Source organism: Schistocerca americana, chromosome 1 (genome assembly GCF_021461395.2).
Source record: "Schistocerca americana isolate TAMUIC-IGC-003095 chromosome 1, iqSchAmer2.1, whole genome shotgun sequence".
In the NCBI taxonomy this organism is placed as follows: Eukaryota; Metazoa; Arthropoda; class Insecta; order Orthoptera; family Acrididae; genus Schistocerca; species Schistocerca americana.
This window is the reverse complement of record NC_060119.1, coordinates 271,662,601-271,678,459: the sequence shown is the minus strand read 5'-3', so window position 1 is coordinate 271,678,459 and position 15,859 is coordinate 271,662,601.

Sequence of the window (15,859 nt, the reverse complement as noted above, 5' to 3'; positions counted from 1 at the left end):
GGGAGCAAATTTTCATTGCATACAGTGTTGAAAGACATAGGCTTTAGCTATTCACTGTTTAACGGACGCAAAATATTAATGGAAAGGACAGATGTAGTTGCATGGCGGTGCAGATTTCTGCGCTGGATCATGGGTGTGGAATTCGAAAGTATAGTGTGGTTAGATGAAACTTGGGTCAATGCCAGCCATTCTTTACGTAGAGGCTGGAATGATGGAACGCCCGAGGGGACAATGGCAGTGCCTGTTGGCAAAGGAGGGCGTATTATTGTCTTACATGCAGGAACATCCAAAGGTATTGTGCCAAACTGCTTGAAAATGTTTCGCTCAAAAAAGACGGGAGATTACCATGAAGAAATGAACAGTGTAGTATTTCAAGAATGGTTCGAGACATCGCTTATGACGAATCTGACAAGTCCATCAGTGATTGTTATGGGCAATGCGCCTTATCATTCCGTTGTTCACTATAAGGCACCAACCTTGGCAACAAAAAAAGACGATATCATTCAGTGGTTGAAACGGCGAAAAGTAGATTTCAGAGAAGATTTAAGGAAGGCGGAACTGCTCGAAATTGTGGCACAAAAGAAACCAGAATTTCCAACATATGTAATTGACGAGTTGCTAAAAGGCACGGCCATGAAATCGTTCGGCTTCCTCCACACCACTGTCACTTTAATGCAATTGAAGGAGTGTGGCCGCAGATAAAAAATTACATTGCTGCAAACAATAAAAAATTCACGATCTCTGAAGTGGAAACTCTCCTTCCAGCAGCTATCAATAAAGTGACAAGCGAGACGTGGGCTAAAATTGTAAACAGCACTGCAAGTGCCATCAGAGAGGCGGCCAAAACCGAAGGGGTTGTGGAAGAATGCATCGAAAATTTAATTATACATCTGGGAGAGAGCAATGATAGTTCGAGTAGTGCTGAGGAAGACAATGTCAAATCAGATTCTGACAGTGATGTGAGTGGTATTTTTCCATTACAGTAACTACAACGTATTCAGGAATGTAAGGAGGGAGTTTGCTATCGATCTACAACCAGATCATAATGTGAGTACTTTCTTCAGATTGTAACTCTTAATACACTGATCAATTATTCTGTAGCTTGTAGTAGAACAAATTAATAATGCTAATACTTAACAATGGAAACCAAAACTGCTAATGTTCAACAACTTGCGAAAATAGTTTTCATTTCAGTTGTGAAGTTTAACAAATAACTTTATTATGTTTCAGCATCTTAGATACTTGTACTAAATAGCTCTTATCAGTTTTCGAGTTAATATATTTCAAGCATCAACTTTAAATAAATTCACGCATACCAATACGACTTGTATTTTGTCTCGCTTTTATTTCTGCTGCTAGAGAATGCGTGTAGCAGACAGGGCGCCGAGTGCTGTGAGCCACGTTCGGCAACAGCGCCGTCTGCCCGCCGGAACTGTCAGTACCAATCACTCGTCTCACGGACTATAAGTGTCTGTTGTGGCAGCTAACACTTGTGCAACGTAAGACCTGCAAAATCTGTGTCAACACAATGTGGGTGGTGCGCCATGTCATCGTGGAATGTGTGTACCCCTTCAGTTATTAAATCAGTATGTCTTACGTCTGCATACGGAAATGTGTAGAATACCTACCACTGTTTTAGTTAAAGCAAATGATTCTTCACGAAAGCAAGAACATGTCGTAACTAACATTTCACGATGAAAGAAGAACAAAACACATCCGATGTTAAGGACATGAGCATCGGAAGGAGTAAAGAACAGTGAAATTAAAAGACGTTCTTGTTGTATCTATCCGGTCCTCGACAATCAGTCCTTAATGGATTAAATTCGTTTTCAAAATATTCATTATATTTTTTCAAGTGCTTTCCACTACTGATCAATCTTTAGGACAAATGTATGATGTTCAACGCCCACGCCGAACTTCGCTGTTAGCCATGAGCAGTTTGACATAAACAGGGAAAGGCTACTTATGTTAATCATTAGTTATGTTTTAAAAAACATCTGACTGTGTGCGGTGTCTGGCGATGGGGTCAGTGTGCAGAGCTATTAAAGAAAAGCAAATTCTCGCTAGTGGTAAATTTTGATCATTACATTTTAAAATTTTTGTCACTTTTTCTGATGACTTCCGGTCTCTGGCCATCTTGATGGGACGAAACTTGAATCAATGCACAGAACTTCGTCACAGCTTCTCATACCAAGCATAAAGTATATGCTTGGTATAAGAAAATGTGACGATTTTTGTACTGATTCAACTTTATATCGTTTAAGTGATCGAAACGCATTAGGAGAAGTTATTGGAAAATGGTATTTGATAATTTTTACATTTAACTGAGTAGTTTTACGTACACAGGCTGAAAGAAAAAGCGAAACATCCGAAAGATGTGGTCGGATGTCAGTGAAACTTCGTAGCGTACACCGTGCGAGTGGGTGTATAAATAATTACCTAGGGAGAGCTCACGTTCTTCCTAACATTCTGATATGCACAGCGATGTTACTCCAGGCGCCATAGTGTTGTGACACATTGGCTGTGACTTTATTTCACGGCCGGCCGGTGTGGCCGTGCGGTTGTAGGCGCTTCAGTTGGAACCGCGTGACCGCTACGGTCGCAGGTTCGAATCCTACCTAGGGCATGGATGTGTGAGATGTCCTTAGGTTAGTTAGGTTTAAGTAGCTCTAAGTTCTAGGGGACTGATGACCACAGATGTTAAGTCCCATAGTGCTCAGAGCCATTTGAACCATTTTTTATTTCACGGTCGGCAGTGATTCAGAGAGATGACGGCCCAATGGTAAGTGATGGGCATACTGAGGCTTGATGTGTTCGTTACCTTTTATGCGACACTATCGTGGTTCCGTTTTTCAAGAGGACAATGCTCATCCACGCACGAAATGTCTGCGTGATGCTGAGGTACCTCCGTGGACAGCGAGATCCACGGATTATTTTCCGTAGAAAATGTGTCGGGCCAGCTATTTGTTGCTGACGCCGTGGGGTGTGGGAGCGTGTCGTCGGTAAGTACCTGTAGGAAGGATGCAAGATGACTTATAGAAAATTTTTTGTTTGTGTGATGAACGGCAGCTTACTCCAAATGTAGAAAAATATAATTTAATTCAAATGAGTTGGAAAAACAAACCCATAATGTTCGTGCACAGCACTGGTCGTGTGCTGCTTTATACAGCCTCCTCGGTTAAATATGTACGCGTAACGCTGCAAAGTGATATGAAATGGAACGCACAAGTACAAATTGTAATGGGGAAGGCTAATGGTCGACTTCGGTTCACTGTGAAATTTTAGGAAAATGTGGATCACCTATAAAGTAGGCAGCGTACAGATATGTAGTGCGACCCACTATTCAGTGCTTTTCGAGTGTTTTGGATTCATATCAGGTCGGATTAAAGGAATATATCAAAGCAATTCAGCGGCGAGCTGCTTGATTTGTTAGCAGTAGGTTCAATCTGCACGCAGGTATTACGGAGATGCTTCGTGAACTGGAATGAAAATCCCTGGAGGGAAGACAAAGCTCTTTCCGCGAGACACTATTGGGAAAAATTAGAAAATGGCATTTAAGGCTGAATGCAGACGATTCTACTGCCGGCAACGTACATTTCATTTCACGTAAGCACGATAAAGACAAGACAAGATAAATTGGGATTCGCACGGAGCGGTATTGACAGTCGTGTTTCTCCTGCTCTATTTTCGAGTGGAACAGGGAAGGAAATCACAAGTAGTGACACAAGGTACACTCCGCCATGCACCATACGGTGGCTTGTGGATTATGTACGTGATGATACAACGGCTTATGACGCCCTTCCGAACATAACCACTGCACGCATCCAGAGCGCTTGCAACGCCATACTGATGAGTCAGCTCATTCTGCCAGGTTCTTTGTAAATATGACTCAGTTTTGTTAGCTGTGGAATAATACCGTATACTCCTTCAACTCGTGAACTTCATTTCCTTTCCTCTTTGGGGGAAGAGAGAAGATCCAAAGAAGAGCGGCGCGTTTCGTCACAGGGTTATTTGGTAACCGTGATAGCGTTACGGAGATGTTTAATAAACTCAAGTGGCAGACTCTGCAAGAGAGGCGCTCTGCATAGCGGTGTAGCTTGCTCGCCAGGTTTCGAGAGGGTGCGTTTCTGGATGAGGTATCGAATATATTGCTTCCCCCTACTTATACCTCCCGAGGAGATCACGAATGTAAAATTAGAGAGATTAGAGCGCGCACGGAGGCTTTCAGACAGTCGTTCTTCCCGCGAACCATACGCGACTGGAACAGGAAAGGGAGGTAATGACAGTGGCACGTAAAGTGCCCTCCGCCACACACCGTTGGGTGGCTTGCGGAGTATAAATGTAGAAGTAGATGTAGAGCTTAGCTTTCTTTCTACGCAGCGTATATAGAAAATTATCGTACATTTCACGTTGGCCTATACAGTACTATGGACTTTACACGTCAATTCCAAGAAACGTATAACTGACTGGACATTCGGGATCGGAGTTTCCACGTATGCAATCTGTTAACTGGTCGCAGACTAGACGGATAGGGACGCGCTTCACACAGAGTTCGCCTGGTAACTAAATGTGCGATTGCTGGTGCATTCTCCCGAAACACGGAGCAGCCCGAGATTTGTCAGAGCTTTGGGAGAGATAACTTTATTAGTTGTTCCGGTATTGGACGCCGGATGAGGAGCTTACCACATCACAGCCGCTGCAAGCTTTCATGAGTACCGGTCAGGTCACCCTGCAGTGTTTGCGAGCTCCTGTTGACCCCCTCCTATCTTGAGCCCTCGCATACCGCCGCGCTGCGACCACCATGCGCCTCTGCAGCGTCACCTATCTCTCCAGGCTTAATTAACACTCGGGCCCACAACGCACGTGTCCCGCAATTTGCGTGGAGCTGAAGCCTGCGCCCCAGTGCAAGAAGCGACTGCATGCCTGGCGTGGGCTGGTCTTCTAATTACGGTGAATGGAATCTCTTAATTGAATTCCAGGTGGTCAGTACGTATACACACAGGCAGCTCTAAGTCCGATTCAATAGTCTGAGTTAACTGAACTACATATGATTGCTGATACTTACGAATTAATTGGAGCTATTACACCATAATACAGAAATAAACATATGTTGACTTCCATAAAGTGAAGTCTTTTGATGTTGTTGTTGTTGTTGTGGTCTTCAGTCCTGAGACTGGTTTGATGCAGCTCTCCATGCTACTCTATCCTGTGCAAGCTTCTTCATCTCCCAGTACCTACTGCAACCTACATCCTTCTGAATCTGCTTAGTGTATTCATCTTTGGTCTCCCTCTACGATTTTTACCCTCCACGCTGCCCTCCAATTCTAAATTTGTGATCCCTTGATGCCTCAAAAATGTCCTACCAACCGATCCCTTCTTCTAGTCAAGTTGTGCCACAAACTTCTCTTCTCCCCAATCCTATTCAATACCTCCTCATTAGTTATGTGATCTGCCCATCTAATCTTCAGCATTCTTCTGTAGCACCACATTTCGAAAGCTTCTATTCTCTTTCTGTCCAAACTGGTTATCGTCCATGTTTCACTTCCATACATGGCTACACTTCATACAAATACTTTCAGAAACGACTTCCTGACACTTAAATCTATACTCGATGTTAACAAATTTCTCTTCTTCAGAAACGCTTTGCTTGCCATTGCCAGTCTACATTTTATATCCTCTCTACTTCGACCATCATCAGTTATTTTACTCCCTAAATACCAAAACTCCTTTACTACTTTAAGTGTCTCATTTCCTAATCTAATCCCCTCAGCATCGCCCGATTTAATTTGACTACATTCCATTATCCTCGTTTTGCTTTTGTTGATGTTCATCTTATATCCTCCTTTCAAGACACTGTCCATTCCGTTCAACTGCTCTTCCAAGTCCTTTGCTGTCTCTGACAGAATTACAATGTCATGTCGCAAACATAGGGGTTACACTTGTCTGATGTGAGACGTTCCCTGGGGGCCGAACCGCACAATAAGCCTGGCTTCGGTGTGGGGCGGCGCAGGGGTGAAGTGGACTGCCATAGTCGTCGTGGGGTTGTGGACCACTTTTGATTACTGAGACAATACCTACGTCCTCAGAATGAGACAAAGGAAAGAAGTAACCACATATACAATCAATGTACACTGTCCGCTAAGAAGTATCGACATACTCCTACGCAATTTCTATCAAAGACTGTCGCCAAACAGCCGTATATTTAGGGAAGTCATTTCATTTATACAACGAGTTTCGGCATCTCAGTAATGCTATCTTGCCCGCTCGGTTAGCCGTGCGATCTAACGCACGGCTTTCCGGGCGAGAAGGAGTGCCTGTTCAAATGTGTGTGAAATCGTATGGGACTTAACTGCTGAGGTCATCAGTCCCTAAGCTTACACACTACTTAACCTAAATTATCCTAAGGACAAACACACACACCCATGCCCGTGGGAGGGGTCCAACCTCCGCCGGGACCAGCGGCACAGTCCAAGACTGCAGCGCCCGAGACCGCTCGGCTAAATGCACGCGGCGGAGCGCCTGGTCCCCGGCACGAATCCGCCCGGCGGATTTTTGTCGAGGTCCGGTGAACCGGCCAGTCTGTGGATGGTTTCTAGGCGGTTTTGCATCTGCGACGGCGAATGCGGGCTGGTTCCCCTTATTCCGCCTCCGTTACCCCATGTCAGCGATTGCTGCGCGAACAATTTCTCCACGTACGCCAACACCACCACTACTCTGTCACGCAAACATAGGGGTTACACTTGTCTGGTGTGAGACGTTCCCTTGCGGGTTCACTGGGGGCCGAACCGCACAATACCCCTGGCTTCGGTGTGGGGCGGCGCAGGGGTGAAGTGGACTGCCGTAGTCGTCGTGGGGTTGTGGACCACTGCGGCTGCGGCGGGGACGGAGCCTCTCCGTCGTTTCTGGGTCCCCGGTTAACATACAATACAATACGTACATTTCTATCTTCAGACCCCTATGTACTCCATGTGTAGACAGTCAAATGGTTCAAATGGCTCTGAGCACTATGCGACTTAACTTCTGAGGTCATTAGTCGCGTGGAACTTAGAACTAGTTAAACCTAACTAACCTAAGAACATCACACACACCCATGCCCGAGGCAGGATTCGAACCTGCGACCGTAGCGGTCGCTCGGCTCCAGACTGTAGCGCCTAGAACCGCACGGCCACTCTGGCCGGCTATAGACAGTCAGATAAATCCATACACGCATAAATGGAACCATCAGTATCTGGATTCCTTGAACTCGTTTTACAAGTGTTTACTTCGAAGACTTGACCACAGCTTCTATGTAATGCGGAATTGACCAATAGATGTCACGAGAAGTGGACCTGGTAGCAGGAAAAGAGACGGATAGTACAGTCTTGTCAGTAGCAGCAGCAGTAGCAGTAGAATGGTTGGGCCAGGAGAGGTCCGTGACATTAAATGTCGATTAGTCATGGGATGTCGCCTGAAGAGGAACACGTCAAGTGCCATAAACGACTCCCCACAAACTTAATTCAGTGAACGAAGAGCCAGAATAAGCGAACACGAATCTCGGCTTATCCGTTGTTGCTTCCTGACAAAACAATCATCAAAGTTCTCGACATAATTTAGATACCTTTTAGCGTAACATAAACTCATCCCAACTGGTGGCCGAGTCGCTAATGGGAGGGGGGGGGGGGGGTATGATAGGATGGCAGCAGGGGGCTGTTCTCGAAACCAGTTATTGTTTTTATTTATTTCTTTTTTTTACTTTGTTTTCATTTATCTAGCCATGTCCGTGCAAGGGTGTTAAATTGATTGTTAAACTCAAACTGGGTTTAACGATACGTGTCATACATTTATTACGTAATACATATTAAGAGATCAGATGGAAAACCAGTTCTAAGCAAAGAATGGAAGGCAGAAAAGTGGAAGGAGTATATAGAGTGTCTGTACAAGGGCTATGTGCTTGAGGGCAATATTACGGAAGTTTGAAGAGGACTTAGGGGAAGATGAGAAGGGAGATATGATACTGCGTGAAGAATGTGACAAAGCACTGAAAGACCTAACTCGTAACAAGGCCCCGGGAGTAATCGACATTACTTTATAACTACTGATAGTCTTGTGACAGCCAGCCATGTCAAAAGTCTTCCATCTGGTGAGCAAGATGTACGAGACGGGCGAAATACTTTAAGAAGAATATAATAAGCCCATTTCCAAAGAAAGCAGGTGCTGACATGTGTAATAATTACCTAACTACCAGTTTAATTAGCCACTGTTGCAAAAGTCGAACAGGAATTCTTTACACATGAATGGAGAAACTGGTGGAAGTCGATACTGGGAAAGATCAGTTTAAGTTGCAGAGAAATATAGGAACACGCGAGACAGTATTGTCCCTACGACGTCTCATAGAAGACAGGTTTAGGAGAGGTAAACCTGCATTTATAGCGTTTGTAGACTTCGAGAAAGCTTTTGACAATGTTGTCTAGAATACACTCTTTCAAATTCTGAAGGTGGCAGGGGTAAAATAGAGGGAGCAAAAGGGTATTTATAATTTGTACAGAAACCAGAGGACAGTTATAAGAGTCGAGGGGCACGAAAGGGTAGCAGTGGTTGGGAAGGGAGTGAGACAGGGTTGTAGCCTATCCCCAATGTTATTCAATCTGTATATTGAGCAAGCACTAAAGGTAACAAAAGAAAAATTCGGAGTAGGTATTAAAATCCATGGAGAAGAAATAAAAACTTAAGGTTCGCCGATGACATTGTAATTCTGTCAGAGACAGCAAAGGACTTGGAAGGACAGTTGAACGGAGTGTACAGAGCAAGCAGTGAAGGAGAAAAAAAATTAGGAATAGGAATTAAAGTCCAATGAGAATAAATAAAAATTTTGAGGTTTGCCGATGACAATTTTGTCAGAGATAGCAAAGGACTTGAACGGGCAGTTGAACGGAATGGACTGTGTCTTGAAAGGAGAATATGAGCATCCACAAAAGCAATTAGTAGACGAATGAGGACAACGTTATTTCAATATACACTGGAAAGCAATCGTGTATTATTCTTTTGCGTCCATGGACAGATAAACGAAAAACAAAAATGAAAATAAAAATAATAATCGGGTTTCGAACACGGGAAGCAAATGGGTCAAGCTGTGACGCTAGCCGCCGTATTACCGCTTCGGTTGGACTGTTTACTCGCTAAAAGGCACATGAATTACCTCGTAATCTTCGACCGTCGTTTTCCCAAAAACCGTCGAATATCTACGGTCAAGCTGAGACAAGTGTTCTCTTCTTTTTTACCTCTCTTTCACTGAGCGAAGTTGCTGAGAAACTGGGTTTTGACACTTTACTTGTTCTCCTCGTGAGTAACATACCCATCAGCGACATTCTGTTTCTTCCAGAGATGTCAGTCAACTGTAGGTTTGTGATTGTGAAGTGGAAAGGCGAAGGAACAAACACAGTTAAATGAACACCAGGGAAGTCCCGCATACTGGTGGACAGGGACCGTTGACCATTGCGGAGGGTGGCTGTAAAATATCACGTGAAATTTGCGGAAGAATTCGCTCGTGATTTCCAAAGCGCAGCCAGCTGTCCAGCTAGTACAACGTGTGTAGAGAATTACTAGAATGGGGTTCAACGGTGGAGCTCTTCCTCATAAGCCCCACATTTCTGTAGACAGTACTCAGCGATGTCCGAAATGATGGAAGAGCGAAGCCAATGGACAGTAAATTACTGGAAACAAATGGTTTGAAGTCATGAATAGCACTATACCCTGTGGAAATCCGATGGGAATGTTTTCGTAGGGCGGATACCTGGAGAACGTTTCCTGCCGTCATGTGCAGGGCGATCGTGGTTGTCACAGTTCGGAGGTGATTTTCGTGGTTAGAGTGTGGTCTGATTATTACACTTCAGAGACCACTAAAGCCTGAAGGAGATGACATTTTGTACTGCAAACAGGCGATGATTGTATCAGCGTGACCCAAGTTGCATCTGTGACGCAATTGTTTGTGGACAGTAGCATTCCTGAGATGGACTAGCCTGACATAAACCAAACGGAACATATTTGCAATGAGTTAGAACGTTGATCTCGCTCCACACATGTTGTTGTTGTGGTCTTCAGTCCTGAGACTGGTTTGGTGCAGCTTTACATGCTACTCTATCCTGTGCAAGCTGCTTCATCTCTCAGTACCTACTGCAGCCTACATCCGTCTGAATCTGCTTAGCGTATTCATCTCTTGGTCTCCCTCTACGATTTTTATCCTCCACTCTGCCCTCCAATACTAAGCTGGTGATCCCTTGAAGCCTCAGAACGTGTCCTACCAACCGATCCCTTCTTCTAGTCAAGTTGTGCCACCAACTCCTCTTCTCCGCAATTATATTCAGTATCTCCTCATTAGTTGTGTGTTCTGCGCATCTAATCTTCAGCATTCTTCTGTAGCACCACATTTCGAAAGTTTCTATTCTCTTCTTGTCCAAACTATTTATCGTCCATGTTTCACTTCCATACATCGCTACACTCCATACAATACTTTCAGAAACGACTTCCTGACACTTAAATCTATACTCGATGTTAACAAATTTCTCTTCTTCAGAAATGCTTTCCTTGCCATTGCCAGTCTATATTTTACATCCTCTCTACTTCGACCATCATCAGTTATTTTGCTCCCCAAATAGCAAAACCGCTTTACTACTTTAAGTGTCTCATTTCCTAATCTAATTCCCTCAGCATCACCCGACTTAATTCGACTACATTGCATTATCCTTGTTTTGCTTTTGTTGATGTTCATCTTATATCCTCCTTTCAAGACACTTTCCATTTCGTTTAACTGCTCTTCGAAGTCCTTTGCACCTAACCTTCCATTATCACTGCCTCCTCCGGGCTCTGCTCTTGAGGAAGAATGAGCTGCCATTCCTCCACGGACCTTCAGATACCTCACTGAAAGTGTTCCCAGCAGGGTCCAAAGCGTCATAAAGTTGAAGGTTGGACGCACTCCATAATAATGTCCAGAAGTAGGTGTGCGGATGCTTCTGATCATAGTGTACGTGTGTAGATTTTCTTTGTCGCGGAGCCTTCTTGCACTTGTTAGCGTATGGAGGATGATTCAGTTAATTCGTTCACCTCAAATATTTTCTGAACCGTTTAACACACAGTAATTCTGTTTTCAGTCACACAGATTATGAGAAAGTCGTCACGAAACGAATTATAGTCATTTTACATAGCAATATTAATTACAGAGATATCAGTACCAACTTTGTTTTGCGAAACAGAAATATAGCCATAACTGCTTCTAGTGTCCTAGTACTGAAAAATACAAATTCAACGGCGTTTCACTCTTCAGCATACGATTACTACTTTCTGAGCCTTTACAACTTCTAGAATAAACAATTTATGTATTTTGGAAATGAAAGCTGTTGCCGCCTTACACGTGATTCCGTATCCAAGTAAGGAAATAGATCACTTCACTCTACCTCTGTCGCTCAAGTTTTGTCGAGTGCTGCTTGGTTTGAAAAAATAAATACTTTTCACAAATCAAGAGAAACGATGTATGCAACTTCTTTACGAAGAATGCAGAAGGAACGCGAAGAGCTTTGTGCAGAAGGGTGTTCCGGTAGACGGTGGCCAAAAGAATGACAACTGTTATTGCAAGTGCTCTGGAATGCTGCTCAGATGACAAGGAGCAAGCCTGCAAAAGGCAAAGCGAACGAAACAGGTATTCTGGCAACTATTGCTCATTATCAGTGGATTAGCTCCGGAGAAATTTTAAGTGCTTCCAGGAATACGTCAGAGCACCGTTGTTCGCATTTTGCGCGAATAAAGGCTTCCATCTTCATCTTGTGTCATTTCACCGGCAGATTAGCCAGTTGGTTCTGCAGCGACAAAAGGTGCTTTCTTCAAGGCATTTTCTTTGCCGATGAAGCTGTCTTTACTAATCATTGTAAGCTGAATGTAAGAAATTGGCATTATTGGGCCGCTGAGAATACGCATTTGCTGAGGAAGGTTGAACATGAGAGGCAGTGTAGAGTGGTGGTGCGTGCAGTGTCATTGGGGACTACGCGACTGGTCCTTTCTTCGTTGAATGAACTTTAACGTGCGAAATACATGCACAGTTTCTTGCCGATGTGGGATTGGCTCTCCCAGAAGAAATATCGCTTGAAATGCTTAAATGTACAGGGTGCCTGTGCATTATAAAACTGCTGCAGAATTTTGATATTGATGGAATCGTAATGGAAATAAGGCTTACATACAGGTGATTAAATAAGGTTTGGATTTTTGCAGTCACGGTGCGGGAATGGGACAGCTGGATACGAGGTCGTATTTCCATATCGGCTCAGATATAGCTGCGAATATCTGACTGCAAGACCAGACTTGCACGCCACGCTCAGCATTTGTTCCATTCCTCGCTCCCTCCCCTCTCCATTCTTCCCTTCGGCAAGGACTTGTTTTTAAATTTTCTTCACGACAGGCGGGAGAGGAGCTGTATGCAGCAATTGAAAAAAAAAGAAAAAAAAAGTCTGATTGATTGACTGTTCAACAGCGAGCACAGATTATTGCAAGTTATGAAGTGTGGAATTCCGGGGTCCTGGAGCAGAGATGGTGAATGGAAGAATAAAGAATCGCCGCTGAAAATTAAAGACCATAGGCAAAGTGAAGATACAAGAGAAAATGGTCGTCCGTCCACGTCTCGACCTGTTGATAAACTGGCGACTGTGTGGGAAATCAACACGCCAGGTAGCACGTGGAAGTGAACTCACAAGGAACGCAGCGTTTCAGACATAGCATAGAGAATATTGTATTATCGAACGTGGAAACTTCACCAAGTGTAACAGCTGACACCGGAAGACCGTGACTGCAGAATGGGGAGTCGATGTTGGATTGGTACGAGGATTGGCCTCAACTGTTTAATAACCATCCTCTGGAGTGACACAGCTGTATTCAATGTCAGAGGTTTTATCAATCGATACAACTACCATTATTGGGCGGTGGAGAAGATGCCATCTCGTCCAAAACTGACCATATAGTGTGTAATGACTGCCACAAAAGTTATCGTGCCATTTATTCTGTGCTATATAATAAACGCAGGACGCTACTTGCAGATGTTCGAAAATTGTGTTGGTCTACAGTAACTGCAAGGGATAACATCGAAGACGTTATTTTAAGCAAACTGGCACACCACCTAACCCTGAAAACGACGTGAGTGCGTGGTTGGATGAGAAGTTTCCAGGACGTTGACTGGAAACAAATAGACCTCATGGGTAGCCTACAAAAAGTCCAGACCTGACACAAAGTGATTTGTTTTTATGGGGCTGGGCAAAATATGAGATGTAAGAAGACTGTGGATTTCGTATACGATTGTTCGAGACGATTCGTCGACGTCATGTTTATGTAATTTAAAAGTGTGCATCCGCACTCTTGTATGACAATGTATGAAAATATTTTTGTTATTATTATTATTATTTTGAGCTTTTCCTCTTTACAGAGGCATATCTCTAACACAATAATTTACTTGGAAATTACAGTACAAACAATAAACGTTCTTAAACTATAATCTCAAAATACAATTCTATTTCTCCAGGTGTTTCGATCTTGTGTGTCTTCTTCCTCTGCGCCCATTCTCCTCATTGTGTGCTGTACATTAGAATACTAGTCTATACAGCCGTTCATCGCTGTCATGGAACCAACTAAACAAGAAGCTACACAGTATTGCAAACATCGTCTGGCCGTACTACATTTCTAACAGTGGTGAGAAGACATAATGGTGAAGCGAGATGGAAAATCCGTGACACAAATGCCGGCCGCGGTGACCAAGCGGTTCTAGGCGCTTCAGTCCGGAACCGCGCGACTGCTACGGTCGCAGGTTCGAATCCTGCCTCGGGCATGGATGTGTGTGATGTCCGTAGGTTAGTTAGGTTTAAGTAGTTCTAGGTCTAGGGGACTGATGACCTCAGACGTTAAGTCCCATAGTGCTCAAAGCCATTTGATTTTGTGACACAATTTGTTGTCCTATGATTTGAAGGATCAGCCGCAGTATGAAACAAACAGGTTTCTCGCACTCCAATTGTTTTCCAGTGATGTTGTATTATATTGTATGGAACTTAGGATCTGGAAAGGAAGGAGAGGCTTCGTCCCCGCCGTAGCCCTCAGTGGTTCACAAACCCACAGCAGGCTACAGCAGTCCACTCGCCTCACCACCGCCCCGCACCGAACCCAGGATTTCTATTCGTGTTAATGCTGTTACAAATGACGTACTGAAATATGGTAACGTGATCTGACCGAAAAGTAAACTCTGAAATATGTCATCTCGAAGTAACAAAAGAGACAATATTCGCCAACCACGTGGACTCGTACATAAATAATAGCGGCAGACTATACATTCCGTCTTCACGCCACAAGTGGCCCATCGGGACCATCCGACCGCCGTGTCATTCTCAGCTCAGGGTGCGGATAGGAGGAGCGTGTGGTCAGCACACCGCTCTCCCGGTCGTTATGACGGTTTTCTTTGACCGGAGCCGCTACTATTCGGTCGAGTAACTCCTCAGTTGGCATCACGAGGCTGAGTGCACCCCGAAAAATGGCAGCAGCGCATGGCTGTCCGGATGGTCACCCATCCAAGGGCTCCCATGCCCGACAGCACTTAACTTCAGTGATTTGATGGGAACCGGTGTATCTACTAGGGCAGGACCGTTGCCAAGAGACTATAGCTTCGGGTAAATACTTTCGTGATCACGCAATAGATCAGTAACCTATGATCAACTCGAAAAAAATTGAAATAATAGCTCCTGAATTTGTTCCTTCGGATAATGAACGTACAGACTCTTGCAAATTGGTGGTGAGTATCTTAAACCTGTGAATAAATATCTCGGAAATATTCTGACCCCAAACAAGCAGCCGAGCAGTGAGATTAACAGCCACACTGGAACAGCTGCTGACGAAGTTCTTTGTGTACAAAGCTGTGTTTAGTCTTTTCTTATGCATGTCCCCGGAACATGGTGTCCACGTTCGTAGCCATGTCATGAAACTAAACGGCTTGTTTTAAAGTGCTGCAGTTCCGGTCTTCGCATAGTGCTGAATAGGTGGAATTCCTATGTATTAAACGGGACAAACATTCCAAGTTTCGACATGCATGACCAAATCCGGCAAATTTTAGCCACGCGTCGAAAAATATCTAACAAAAGTCACTAGTGCAGGAATGTTTATCTGCATAATACTTGTAAATATTTACCTTTGCACTCGTTGCGCAGACCAGGGTAGTACGTACGCAGGTTCACCGTTTGAAAATTACTGGTTTGTCAAAAAATGGTTCAAATGGCTCTGAGCACTATGGGACTTAACAGCTGTGGTCATCAGTCCCCTAGAACGTAGAACTACTTAAACCTAACCAACCTAAGGACACCACACACATCCATGCCTGAGGCAGGATTCGGACCTGCGACCGTAGCGGTCGCGCAGTTCCAGACTGAAGAGCCTAGAATCGCTCGGCCAGTGTGGCCGGCAATTTTAAATAAAACTGTAAAGTGAAGTCCAGACTCAGACATAAATGAATAGAATACAATTTTAAATTATGTCCGTCGCAGTAGATTTTTTTTGGATGGAATTGGTATTTAAAGAGTTAAAATTAGACCTTATTTCCCTGCAAACGTAGAACTTTCAAAATAATATTTTCAAGTGTCATTTTCTGTGTGAAGACTGGCTTTACTATCTGACTGTAAAGAATGATCGCGATATAAGTAATACAGCTTTAAAAATTAATTGAGTATTATTTATAATATAGCATTTTACTTGTGTTTTATTGTTTTTTCTGAGGTGGTGTGTAAGCTGGATCGCCTTCTTCAGTATACTTGCTGTTATATATATGTTGCAATCAAAATGACTCAATACGATTAAAGCAAATGACTATGTATAA